Raw genomic sequence first — 15,018 nt, 5'->3', positions numbered from 1 at the left:
TATGGGGAAGGAAGCGGTACCCTGCAGTCCTAAAAGGATCTTAATTTTCAGATCAGAAGTCCTACACATATCTTGGCCAACTTACTAAGACCCATGCTTTGAATGACACCTTTCTTTCAACTGCCAGGAGATATCTCCCACACTTACGAGACTACTGGAGCAATCTGCCCAAGGATGGATCATCATCCTGGAGGTATTCAAGATGTGGCACTGAGGGACATGGCTAGTGGGCATGGGTTGACAGTTGGACTATATGATGCTAGAGCTTTTTTTCAACATTTATGTTTCTATGATTCTATGACTCCACATTGAAGCTTTTCTTACAGAGTGGACTTGCACATTAAACGGGTAAAGCTAATCATTCTCAGACAGAAAGGAACTGAACTAAACCCTCTAGCATCTACAAGAGATCTTTGAGTTCTAAGTCATCCACTCAAGCAAAGGCAGATATTATCCAAGAACTTATATTATCTGGTCAAACCAAAACAAGGTGGAATATCTTGTCTTTCAATATCCAGGGAAATTCCAATTTCTCCAATGAAAAAGGTGAGTGTCTATGAAATGTAATGCAAGAATACTTTGAACCTTCACGTTTTATCACATTTCCTGAGTTAGGAGCAGACAAGGAGGGGATTTGCAGAGTCAAAACTTTTACTTTGATTACCTAAGGTACTGTTAAATGTTTCTGCCAGAAAGTACTTGGAGGTCCTGGTGGATGGCAAGCTGGACATGAGCCAGCAATGTGCCCTCACAGCCCAGAAAGCCAACCTTATCCTGCGGTACATCAAAAGAAGTGTGGCCAGCAGAGTGAGGGAGGTGATGCTGCCTGTCTGCTTCATGCTGGTGAGGCCTTACCTGGAGTACTGCATCCAGATGGGGAGTCCTCAGTACAGGAGAGGCATGGAGCTGTTTGAGTGTGTGCAGGGGAGGACCACAATTATGATCAGAGGAATGGAACACCTCCACTATGAGGTCAAGCTGAGAGAGCCAGGGCTGTTCAGCCTAGAGGACAGAAGGCTCCGGGGAGATTTGAGAGCAGCCTATCAGTATCTAAAAGGGGGGGAGAAATAAAAGTGAAGGGGACAAAGTCTTTAGCAGAAGCTGTTGTGATAGGACAAGAGGAAATTATTCCACACTGAAAGAGGGGACATTTCAGTTGAATATAAGAAAAAAGTCTTCTAAAGTAAAGGTGGTAAGGCACTGGTACAGGTTGCCCAGAGAGATGGTAGAAACCCTACACAGAAGCAGACATGCAAGGTCAGGCTGGATGGGGTTCTAAACAACATGATCTTGCTGTAGATGTCCTTTTCAGTGCAGAGGGTTGGACTAGATGGCTTTTAAAGATCCCTTCCAACTCTAACGAATCTGATTCTGTGATGCCTACAGTAGAAGGGTGTATGATGTACAACCATGCTTCCAAGCACAAGTTTAGTTGGAGAAAGAAGCCTTCAGAAATTCTGCTGGCACCCTAAGCACTGGCAGATGGAGACAATGAAGAATTCAAAGTAGGAGAGAAAGGTGTGGAAAGAAAGTCAAAGAAAGAAATATATGGGGTAGTGGAAGTATTGAGTCAGTGGAATTCTGAAGGTTATGAAGGAATTACTATGCTGCCTACAGAGAGCTAGGGAGAAGGGTACCTTTTTTGGAATGTGAGTGAACGACTCTAGATAAGTGCCATGCAGCTTGAGGGCTTTATATTATGGAAATATAAATGAAAAGCTTCTCAAATTTTCATGACTTTTTACCAGCTAGGGTTGGAAACACTGGCACCATTGAGTCAATCAGGACAGTACCAGACAGATGTACAAATTAGACTTCCTCCACTGAGAAAGGAGAAATTACATACATATACACATACATCTCTGGTTAAAAAAGTAAAAATATGATGCCCCTAAATATTTCAAAGAATATGCAAATCGCAAGTACTTGGTGTGAGTTGTAGAAACAGAGTTAAAAATGGAATTCGTCTGGTTATATTTCATCTTGAATGAACACTTATTCCACCTGTCTCAGTACAAACCTTTCCACTCATGTTATTGCCCATAAACTGCTTCCTAATATACTGAAAGAAACAGCCACCTCTAGGGTACAGCTTCTCTCCTCCTGAGGCAGAGCACTAAAGTATGTCAGATAAATCACACCCTGCAATTCCTGTCTCTCTCCTCTGACTGTAATTGGAGCCTGGGGAGATCCACTCAGATAAAGACATCCTCTGTAAATGTCTGAAGACATGAAGACATACAAGATGATTCCCACACTAGCTAAGGGCTCCAAGAGACTGGAACAAACCATCCACTGGTTTAAAACAAATGTCAAAATTTATGGCAAGCACTGCACCAATAATGAACTGAGGTGGAGTCACTGAGCTATTTAGTATATTCACAGGACACAGCTCCTCCTGATCCACAAGTAATTCCAAAGACTTTTGACCAGACTGGTTGTGTGGCAATGGGTTAGATGACTCCTTGCAGATATACCACATCCTGTCAGTGGTCAGGAAGAAACCTGAGGACTTCCAAGTCCTCGGAGTACAAATTACTCAGAGAAAAACCTTGAAGGATTTTGTTATTATTTAAGGTATAAGTGCCTTAAAACAGCATGACTAGGAAGGGTGGAGTAAAGGAGTTTCCATTTGACATATGTTGGTAGTTATTAAAAAACTCTTGAATCTATCCCAAATACCCACTGACTGGAATAAGTTTGACACCCAGATCTAGCCAGTGAAACAAATAACCAAATTTCTCTGTCCTCTGGTGCCTGGGTGCCAGATGTGTCAGCATCTAGTCAACAGCAGAGAGACCACAATGTACTTCCTTGCTGTTCCAAACAAAACCCGGTCCTGGCATGTGTCATTTAATAAATGTGTCTTCCAGTGCTTAGCATTGTGGTTCCCAAAACTGCCCAAGCAGCAGGAAAGAAGGATTAGTGTCTTTCCAGAAAGGACATGGCAGTGAGTCACAATCTCAGCACTGTGGTGAGTCATTTGACATTGCTGCTCACTGCCTTGACTGTGAGCATAAATGACAAAACATTCCCTTTGCATTAGAGATCATGGGCAAATCCCCAAATCCAGATTAGAAGATGTCTGCAGTCCAACTCTTTATCCAGATATGAACCTCCCCTCTGCTTTCTCTCATTTTCATGGTAATAGGAAATGGAGAAGAGCTACAAGCTGAGACAACTGAGCCACAACTGTTATTGCAGCTCTACCCCATCACCCACTGAAGCAAGGAGATACACCAATGTCCTGGCATCCCACTGACTGTGGTACATGCTGCTTCCCAAGACACAACCTGTGGTTTGCAGAGTGTGCTTGAGTGGGTATCATGCTGTGAAATCTGTTGTCCACATTGTCACCAAACTGAAGCTGTCTCTCTACATGTCATAGGCCCTACTTGCAGTTTAACATGGAAGGGGACAAATTAAATTTGCAACACCAGAACGTGAGGAGGGCAGCGGTCACCTCCCACACACCTCATAGAGGTGTAACCATGCTAGACCTGCTGTCTCTGCCTTTCACAGCCACTGGCCCTGAAAGCAGAGCTTCTGCTGTGCTCTTGTAAGAGCTTGTCTACTTGAAGGAGGCTTACATTCTCTCCTTTTCTCTGCCCTATAAAAACATGCTTCAGCAAAACCTTTTGCTCCTCATGGGAAGGAGCAGCAGCATCTGTGCTCTGGGGCAGAGTAACTCTCCCCAAGCACAGGGAGAAGGCAAGGGAATTTCTGTGCCTTCTACCATGCAACAAAAGTCATTCTTATTGTCACCCTCATTCTTTCTGATAAATATCTCTTTGCTTAGTCTAAATTGAAACGCTGTGCCTGAGCTGGAGTCACCATGCTGCAGAACTAACATTCATTCTGTAAAGGGATGACTTCCCTAATCAGAGGTTACACTTTCACAGGAATACCTTCAGCCCTCAGGCAGCAGCATCATATAAATCAATCCCTGGGTTTACCTGGTAAAATAATCCCAGCAGTAGTTGGTCCTAAGGACATCATCCATTGGGCCAACCAATGCATACATTCCCAGCTCTATCTCTCATTGGTATCAAGGTAGATAAACACAGAGACTTCCCAAAAGCTGCTTCAGTGCTGAAATGTATAATTAAGCCTGTATGGAAACCTCAAATCATTGTATTAAAGCACCCCTGGCATTTCTGAGGGGTTTCTATGTAGAGATAAAATAGTAGCTCATAGCTTAAAGAAATCATGACATGAAATCAGAGTTTTGTTTCATGATCTAATTCAACAGAATACCTGGCATTTAGAAGGAAGCCAAAAAGCATTTCATTATACAGCATTCTCAAATAACAAACAATCTCATGCTTTCAGATGAAATATTTAGAGAGAGTGAATGTGAGCAAGGAGCAAACTATTATCTGTAGGATAAGCGAGACTTACCTGGGTGAGTTATCCAGCTACTTTGGGATGTCTACAGTTCAAAAAACTATTGTATCTTGAAGTGAAATTACCTTAGAGGAAGGAAAAGCTTGTCTGAAAAATAAAACAAACAAAGAAATAAAAATGTTGTATCTAGAAAACTAAGATTTGAATTCTTTGCACAGGTTCAATTTCCCAACTGTTCCTGTCAGTATTTTGCTGCCAGACAGCCCTAATTCTTTGACAACACTCTCAAAATTATTTTTAAATGAATAGTGTATGGAAAAGACAAAGGAAAGAGCTGCTAAAACCCTTTCTTTATTATTTAATTTTCAGCAAGGTACATAATAGTTCGGAGAATGTGGTATCCAAGCAACAGGTCTGAAAAGGGCAAAGTACTAAAAGACTGTGCAGTCAATTATCTTAGCCTGAACATGCTGTTAGCTGGCATAATTGCCTTTGATGCAAAACATACTTTCTTTCTTATAGTTATAAATATTTACAGTATATCCAAAAGCCATGTTGCTAATAAAGAATAAAATCTCTTGGAGTGCTCTTCTCACATCCAGCACACTTGCGTTTTCTCCTCCAGCCAGGACACCGTATCTCAGAATAACTAAAAGCTGCCACCTTGAAACAATATATTATTTTGATTTTCATTTAACTATAGATATCAATGTTTTATTTCTTCAGCATTCATAACACACTCAATAACAGATCTATCTGTCTCAAAGGACTAAAAATAATTTTCCACTGTTTCAATCCCTTAGCTCCATTAAGCTAACACAGAAAGATAATAAGTAGGATTCTATCTAGGCATTAAAAAAAATAAAATAAAATAAAAGCAGTATAATGCCATACTACAGATTCTTCTTGGTCAGAAGAATATATGCTAACCCTGGCCTAAATGTTCCCCTGCGATCGCTGAGTCAAGGTTAAGGATGATGATTCACAAGTAGGAAGAGTACAGATCAACATTCACTGTTTCCATGGTTGGCAGATAGGAAAAGGAAAACTTTCTGTTCCTGCAATGAATGTATATGATGGAAAGATAGCAAATGAATAATCTTAGAATGCAGAACTGGGCAACAGTCCTGGAAATACTCATATTTAACAAGCACAATGCTGTTCACACATATAAACTGGGGTGTGTGTGCATATATATTTGGAGCATTAGGATGTGGTTCCAAAACCAGAATTGTACCTTATGACGTGACAGCACTCCTTCATAACTGCAACTGAAGAGGCTCAATACAGAATTAAAAATGATGACTTTTGCCACAGGATGATATATGGCAGTATAGAAGTGAGCTGCTAGAAGGTGAGATACCAGGCAGAAAGTGGACATCAGGAAGGAGATGGCTATTGGCCTTTCCCTAATGCAAAGTTTTTTTCTGGCAGAACCTGAGCCCTCACTTTGGTTAACCAAATTGTGAAAGCACTGGAATGAAGAAGAACATGTGGTGTCTGCCTGATTTCTAAGAGGGCTTCTTGTCTCAAACCTCTCCCCCTCTGCACTGCTCTGTACCAGAGGGATTATGACTAAAAAATGCCCATAGGGAGATTCTCCCCCTCCGTTTCTCCTAGTCTGACAACAAACCCTTGTCACTGAGGGCAGGAGCATGAGAATAGCTCTTGGGGAAAAACCCCTTCCCATTTCAAGTTGGCCACTTGGCACTCAGTGAGCCATTATACCACCCTGAAGATTTCATGCATTCTTGAAGAACGGGATGCTTAAAAAACTGTCTTTAATCCTAAATAGGAGACAAAATTTTGTGGTTGTCTTAAACCAAGATACAAAGTATAAGGAGTGAATTACACCTGATGATGAACACAGAGAAATGAAGCTATGGTGGTTGACCTCATAACTATGTCTTATCCTGGTTTGGCTACAAGCTGATGCCTTTTCTGGAAGGAAAGGTAGGTAAGGAAAAGTTGTCAGGCTTGTTGCCTTGTCTAAGCAAATTGATACCAACCTTCCAAGATTCCAACCTTCCTATATTGTTGCTCAAATACCCCTTAAACAAACACATTAGTAAGAAGAAAAAAAAAAAAAAAAAAAGACAGGTCATCATCACTACTTAGAGAGAACACAAAAAATTCATAACAAAAATAGGGATAACAGTGACTTTACAGTAGGTGACTGCAAAATATATCTTACTAAAAGGAGTTGTGGAGAGCAATCCACCAGCTGGAATCCATAGAAATAAAACTATAGGAATTAAAGACTCTTTGTACATGCAATATGTTACAAGAATAAGATTTGTTTATTGGGTAACAGAGACTTTTTTTTTTAGCTATCAGATAAGACAACCTCTCAAAAGAGATATTACAGTAGTATATTTGTGTGTCCATCCTACTCGAAGTGTATTATAGAATCACGGAATGTCTTGATTGGAAGGGACTTTAGCGATCATTGAGCTCCAACCCACTGCTGTGGGCACAGCTACTGATTGCTAGAGGTCAGACTGCCAACAGGATTGTATGCAATGGGACTGTATACTCTGATGTGAATTCAGAAAACAAAATACAAGTCTGTATAAATATCTTGTGGGTAGACCAAGAAACTCTTGCTTTAAAAGTCAGCCTAAAATTATTAATATGATTCTCTAGGTTGTTGTTTTCATATCCTGTACATTCAATAGCAGGTACACTGCATCCTTTAGGTATAGATTTGCCTCTAAGCTGCACATTCTTAACTGTTTTGAGAATTAGTTTTGTGTTGTTGATTACAAAGTCATTTTAAATTAGAACTCACACCTTCAGACCATGTTCTTTACTGAACCTTAGATTTCATTGGATTTCAAACAATTCTGCAAGCAAACAAAATAATAGAAAAGTGGATGCCTCAGAGCTAAACATAAATGAAGTAGAATGCTAACAGCTCTGTCCCAAGGCAATTGCCAATAAGTAGTTGGCAGCTGTTGTTTGAGTTTACCTCCTACACACAAAATTTGACAGTGAATGAAAGCTGAGTTACACTCCTTTGTATAACCTCAAACCCTCCAAATCCTCTGTTGGAACTGACATTTGGGGACAGATTTTCTTAAAGTCTCTTATTCTGTTGCCTAAATTAGAACTACGCTCTTTTGCAAGATGTTACTGTATTGAAGAATTCAAGAAATTTGGCAAACACATGCTGTTCTTCACACAGATGAAACTACACATCAAGCTTTCTGCACTAAGGAAAGGAGGTTACAATACAGGATTTAGTGTGCAGATGGGCCGTAGATGCTGCCAGTTCAAATCTCTTGTAAATCTTAGAAACCCTACCTGATGGCCAACCAGCACCTCTGCCCTTGAAACAGGAAGATGACATCCTTAAAAGAATACCATAACTTCACAGCAATGCTATAAGCATAAGTATATACAGTTAACATGCAGCTACCAAACTTATAGCAAAGCAGTAAAATATATATATGTGTGTGTGTGTGTGTGTGTGTGTATTCATGTGCTGATAATTGTCCTCCCAAAAGACTCTCTATTTTAATCCAATAATTATTGCTCTTCTTTCTTGCTTTAGATGCCTGCAGTTAATAAAACTCCTGAGGTGCAAGATCTTGCATCTTACTTCAGTCTGAACTGAGTCTCCGGGGAATGGACTATGAGAACAGGTCAGTCCCACAGGATTTCTATGGAAGCTCAGATCAACTTAGTTCAAACGACTGTTTAAATGTCCTAAATCCATTCTTCTGACTTGGCACATTACAGTGTAGTTGTACATTGGTTAGGAAAGCAGCATCATAGGAAATGGGACCACTCAGGATTACCAGCCCCACAGGGGGCTCTTTGGATTTGGTGGCTTCACACTGATGTGCAGCTGAGCTGCATCACATTGCTTCCTCGCTACCCCTCTTCAAAAGAACAGGAGAAGAAAATAAGATGGGGAAAAGCTTATGGTTTGAGAAAAAGATAGGGAGATAACTCACCTATTAGCATTACAGGAAAGACTCAATATAAGTTACAGTAATAGGCAATAAATTACATTAATAACAGACCAGAGCAGTAAGAAATTAAAAGCAAACTAAAAACACCTCCTCCCTTTTGAGCAGCATAGGAGAATGGCGAATGGAGGCTGTGGTCAGTCCTTAGTGCTTCATCTCTACCCCTCCCCCATGGTCACTCTCTGCCTCTGCTCTTCACGTGGTACCTCTACCACCAGCTAGGAGGCCTTGCTAGTTCAGACATCAGGTTTTTTTCCCCATTACCTTCTTTTGCTGAGAATTAACAGTCTGCATACAGTAATGATTATTCCAGAAACATATTCCCTTGCTTTACATAAGCCTACACTGTGACTGTATTTCATTTACTTAATGTAGTGTTAAATCTTCAGGAATGCTGAAAGGGCAGAAAGAAAGAACTGAATAAAGATCAGCTTTTAAGCCATAGCACAGAAAAAACCACTGGGCCTTCCCAACTCACCCACTGGCTCAAAGCTAGAATACTAATAAAATCATAACATCCTCTTGGCACAGTCAACATGAATTCAGATCTAAAATTGGACCCTACAGATAGGTTTAAAAAAAACATGTAAAGCATCACTGTTTTCCTTCAAATGTGACCATCCATTCATTTTGTAGGAAGAATGAAAGCATATTTGATCAAGGAGGAGACACATACATCAAAAACTTATCCTTGAAACTGACAAATTCAAGACTAAATGAGTGGGCACATTTTGCTCAGACTCTGTAGAGCACGGTCTCTTTCACTGCAGATCACAGAGACAATCCCAGCCTCAGAGATATGGATGAACATACAAAGAACATAAGGGGTTGAGCATCACATCTCTTTCTGTAATGCAAACATTCCCATTTTCTCGAATCGCTTTCAGTGTGAATAAGGATTGCTTTCAGAAAATAATCTGTTGGGATGAATGGACGTGAAACTGAAGCTTAGCTAATGAGATGCTATTGCAGCTCCATAACACAACCGAGGTACAACGAATACCAACAAGCCTCGACACTCTTGTGAAATACGCAGGTAAAGTCATGACAAAGCTGCGGACTGCAGTACTCGTGAAGTACCAGCAGATGGTGCTAGGAAGACAGTTATGTTAAAACATAGCCCAGCTTTCCCGAAAATAAATTAGATGAGAATTATATGAATATGAAATAATGTTTCCTCCTTCAGAGCAGAACGTAGAACAGCAAAAGGTCTATTTCCTTCCCAGTTAACCTGCTTTCAAGAGATGCTTTCTTTATTGCTGTTCCAATAGCGCATGTCAGTGATTAGACACTGATCTCAATACCCATAGATATTTCATCAAGACATCATTCCTTGATGCTTCACAGATTTGCCTTGAAGGTGAGAACAGTTCAAGACAGGCATCTATGAAAACAGTGACAAGCTCAATGTGGGCAGAAATCGTGAAAACTCTGGAAACATGGTGTTAGCAGAGCTTCTGCCTCTTCTGCTTAGTAGTGCAAAATAGTACTGGTGTTTTCTTTCTCATACAAAGCAGTAAGCTATATGTTTGATTATTTTATTATTTATGTTCTCCATTTAACAGCTTCTGAGGTAGGACTCCAACTCACAGCATGCTTCAAAGCATACAGGTGCAGTTGCATAGCTGCAAAAGGATGGAGCATGAGATTATTGCAACACCAGAAAATCAGAGTGGAATCAGAAGCAGAAGAAAAAGTAGCAATAAAAAAAACTTATGCTTTTTAGCTTAATGTATAATAAGTAATAGAATTAATGGTATGTTAGTCTAATGGGTATGACAAGAGCTGTACATATTCAAGACTGCTAGGAATAAAGACTCAGGATTGAAATATGAACCATTCTAGACATTCCTTTCATAGCATGAAAGCACTTCTACCTAATGACAATAACCATTTCTTTTAAATTCTGGCTCCATAAATATCTACTTACAAAGCTTTCTAAGTTTCCTTATGAGCTTTTTCCTTCTACTTGTAGAAGGGAATAATTAAGTTTAAGGAAGAATACAATGACTGTTTAATACTGTAAAAATCTCTAGTGTATTTGTTGGCTACTTAATTTTTTTGTCTCAATAAAAGACTTCCTCTGGCTTCCTGGCAACCAGGTAGGAAGGAACCAGGGTCAGCACCCACCTCTTGTAGCTACAGTAATGGGAGGACAGTTAGACTAGATGATCTTGTAGGTCCTTTCCAACCTTGTGATTCTATGATTCTGACCTACCACCTACAGGACCCAAAGCAGGCACTACAGTCCATCTCCCCACTCATAGCCTGTGCACTGCATTTCATGCACCAGGTTGCACAACAGGAAAAAGACAAAGCCAGCTGAAACACTCTGATCAGACTGGGTGAGATCTACTGATCCAACTCAGAAAAAAAATTAGCCTACCGCTAAAATGAAGCTATACTTTTCGGTATGCATTTCTACATTACTTTATTTACAGTTTATTTAATAGCATGTTTGCTATATCAGAAAATAAATCTCCCCATAACATAATATAGTATGGCAGTGTGTACCTCTTTAATTGGCTTAGGAGATGTGACATCTTTAATTACAATATTTAATATTAGATATCTCTAAAGGGGAGCTAGAAGACCTGAGTTTCCTGATCCAGCTCAGATTTTCAGTCTGCAAATAGAAGCCCCACTTTGCAATGTGAAGATGCGCCAGCAGCAAACAGGAAAGAAGGGTTGCAGAGCCCCAGTGACCAGAGCCAACTCTATCAGGCCTCATGGCTGGGGCTGCAGGACCACTACCTGCATCCTGCATTGGGTCATGGAGTAGTCAAACTGCCACAGCAGCTGTGCATAACACACATGGGGGAGAACAGGGTATAAAGTTGTGGCTGGGTGAGTGAGATAGCAGTGAAATGAGACCTGCTCATTGTGAATTGGTAAGACCATCTCTGCAGGAGATTTTCCTGTTGCAGTTGGACCTCCCTGCTATATGCAAATACACACAGTCCATTAATCATTATAGTAAGTCACATGCTGTCTGGACAACGCTATTAGCTGGAGAAGGGGTCTCCACTTTAACCCCCAAATATTTGGTGAAGTTCAAAGATGAGCCTTAATTTTTCTGTTTTCTTTGACTCCATGCTAGGTCAAATCAAAGCACAGGCCTCCAGTGCTAGATGCATTTCGATTCAGAGTTATTTCCTTTTCTTCTTTACTTTTTGTATAGAAATTATTTCTGGTCTTGACAGAAGAATCTACTAGCGCAATTTCAGATTGTACTGCTCACATTAAGGACTTGTAACTTTTCTCTTTATTGATTTGCAGTTAATACTAGACAAGCACTGAACAAACACACTCCTCACTCACTCCAGCAGAACATAAAATCACTTGCTGTACCAATAAAGATATTCATTTGTTGGTTTATCACTCATTAGTTCCAACAAACTCTCCATCATTAAACTTTTCTGTGATGACCTGCCTGATCAATAAAGATACATGAAATCTAAGCCAGGTTAGTTTTCATTAAGGTGTTTCTACCCTTGCCCATAAAGTCTATCTGTTCTCAAGTGACAGGTCCAGTGTGATAATGAGGTTGTTTCCTTCTACTTAAGTACTAATTTCCTGCTGACTTCAAAAAGATTTGCATGCAGTCTGAAGGTTCATCTTGCTATATATCTTTGGCAGTCCCAGACATTGCACCTCCTTAATCAAGAAAATATAGAATAAGCCATTTAATACTATTAATGGATTAGTAGTTCCACCATCTCTGCTGTAGTTAATTGTCTGGGTTGTTTCTGTTGGCACAGTGACTAGAGGGAGTAGGTCAGGTTGTAACACTGCATATGTTAGATAGTATCTTAATTGAAACTGGTGCAGTAAATGGATGCTCAAGACCCACCTGGATGCCTACCTGTGCAACTTGGTGTAGGGAGCCTGCTTTGGCAAGGGAGTTAGACTAGGTGATCTCCAGAGGTCCCTTCCAGCCCCTACAATTCTGTGATTTACTTTCTGCCTCTTTTTTGGCTCTGAGTGTTTGTTTGGATTGTAGATCAGCTTTAGTATCACAATACATATATTTTTCCCTTAAGTGATCTTCAGTGTCTTCATCTATAGCACAGAGCATCCCTTCATTCCACCATAACAGCCTACCTCTATTCTTATTTTACTTTCAGTGCTCTATGATACTTTATTAGTATGATACTCTACTAGTACAACAGACCCCCCAGCACAAAAGCTAATTCTTTTCCCAGGATATTAGTCAGAACATTATGGATTTAACTCCTCATCATATTACATGAAAAGGAAAAGCTCTGAAGGGGAAGAGCAGGCAGCATGTTAGTTTGCTCAATAAACAAGACTAGCATTTTGCAGCTGCAGAGCACATTTCAGCTAAGAGTCTTGATTCTGTGGGGGTTATGTCAGGGTTAACCAGTTAAGTTGATATATGAGAAAAATACTCAGTGTTTGAAGAAGAGATCATGACAGTGACAAACAACTAAATTGTTCCTTCATTAAATTAATTCTACTGTGTTTCTGAAGCAGAATTCTGTAGTAAGCTGCATGAGAAGACAGATTGATAAGCTTATTGAAAGCTAAGGATGTAAAACAAGCACCTGAAATCTATTACCAATTACCAGCACATCCACACCTTTGCATCATCTTTACCAGGAGGAGCTGGAGCACAGGGAGCATTAGCTCTGTGACACAAAGTGACAAAATAAATGGAGCCTGGAACACCTTGGAAGAAACAGAAAGGAAATAACTGCATCTACAGCTGCTGCTGGGGAAGAAACACTGCTCCAGTCCAGAGGAATTCACACTAAGAAAGTGGACAAGAAGTGATGAATGAAAACTGGAACACAGGAGGCAGTGAACATCAGGAAGCACTTCTAAGCTGCTCAGATGACAGAGCACTTGCACAGGCTGCCCAGATAGACTGTGGAGTCTCTTTGAAGATCTTCAAAACCCAACTAGTCAGGTGCATAGATGGAATAATACAAGTGTATAGTTCTAATTACAGAGTAAATAGGCAGAGGGTATCTAAGAAAAGACTCACCAGTGCTGAGATTTTCAGCTGAGATGGATGCTTGCCAACACTGAGGCTCACCACCAGAACTCCACAAAGGAACAATCTCCAGAAAGAGATGCTATCTTAGTGGTGGTCAGCCCTTAAATGGGATCTGGGAGAGGTGGAGCCAAGCTCCACCCCTTCCAGGAGCACAGCTGAATTACCTTCACCTGTGCTCCCGCAGCTGACTCATTGCTTGCCTCAGATGGTTAATCAGAGGTTCAGGCTGTGATCAACTGTTTCCCTTACAACAGGGTACTTGACACCCTTCTGTAGGTGTTCCTACTTGAGTAGGTGTTGGGCCTGGTGACCTCCAGAGGTCCATTCTCAGCTCAACAGTTTGGTGATTCTGTGGAAATGGATGGGAAGATCAGGACCCAGTGTATGGTGTAAGCAGGGCAGAATGTCTAAGTTACATTATAGGACTCTGATTAGATGTGGGGCACTTGTGTCACAATTCCTTGAAACTGAACTGTGGGTGAAGTTTGCCACCCTGCAAACAGATCAACACAGTCTGAGTAAGGTTAAAAGGTGGAGGAAATAAGGAGTTTCCCATTTGCTCCAGAAAAGCTTTCAGTAGACTGGATCAGGGTTGAAAACTGAGCTAAGTAATGAGAAATTAAATGCTGTTGATGGTGCCGCTCTGCTGGGATGAAACAGGGCTGTGTTATTTAAGCCAAGGGCTCCCACTAGTGTTATTCTTTATTCCAGTTCCATCAATTGAAGAAGGAACTGGAAACAGGATTAGTAAAGAGAAGAGAAAGTATGATAAGATAAATCAGCTGTCATAACAGTCAGACTCACTGATACTTTCACGCGTGATTCATCAGTTTTAAACTTCATGCATGTTGCCAGTTCCTCAAAGCTTATGCAATCTAGAAATTTCTTCTTAGCGTGCTGAAAATAATTGGATGCTGTTGTCACTAACTAATGAAGAAATGCAACACTGTGAAAGACTGTCAGCAACATAGATGTTAGCTGGATCTTCAGGACAGATATTCTACAGAAGAATGAAGTTGAAAGTGATCTGCTACTGCCGTCTGTGATTCTATAGGGGCACATGTTACGGCCAGTCCCCAGAACACATGTTGATTTAAAGTCAAGGGGAAATTAGTCAGGCTAAAAACATTCATTAAATGTGTGGAGTGATCCTTCCGTTTCCAAATAAAAGCTGCAGTAACCTGCTCTTAAAAAGTCGTGAAGTTTTGGATGGCAAGTGGGTGATAAGTGACAGCAGAAGACAAACCTACTGGGAGTAGCACTAAAGCTGACTCATGTAAAAGCAGTTATTTTCATAACTCACTATTTAGAAAGTTTTGAATTAAGCAGTGAAGAATTCTCACTGCCTACCAATAGCCAGCACAACTTCTCCAGACATTTCTGTGTGATGCTGAGCATTTTCGGTGTTCCAGCAAAGACCACGATTTTAGAAACACTCATTCTATCACATGCCTGCCTTGGATTTGCATTTCTAACAAGCATGATTAGCATGCACAAATACGAGCTACTAACTGGAAAACAACAAGCTTCTCAGCTTTTTGGTCTATATGCATAAAGACTGGATATCTACAAAGGGAGGAAGCACAGCAAGGACAATGCATAAAGGATTTTAAAATTTGGACTAGATACAGAGCTAAGGAACAATTGAAATTTGCATCTTCTCTGGATATT

Source organism: Excalfactoria chinensis, chromosome 1 (assembly GCF_039878825.1).
Source record: "Excalfactoria chinensis isolate bCotChi1 chromosome 1, bCotChi1.hap2, whole genome shotgun sequence".
NCBI classification, from domain to species: Eukaryota; Metazoa; Chordata; class Aves; order Galliformes; family Phasianidae; genus Excalfactoria; species Excalfactoria chinensis.
This window is presented reverse-complemented; position numbering follows the sequence as displayed.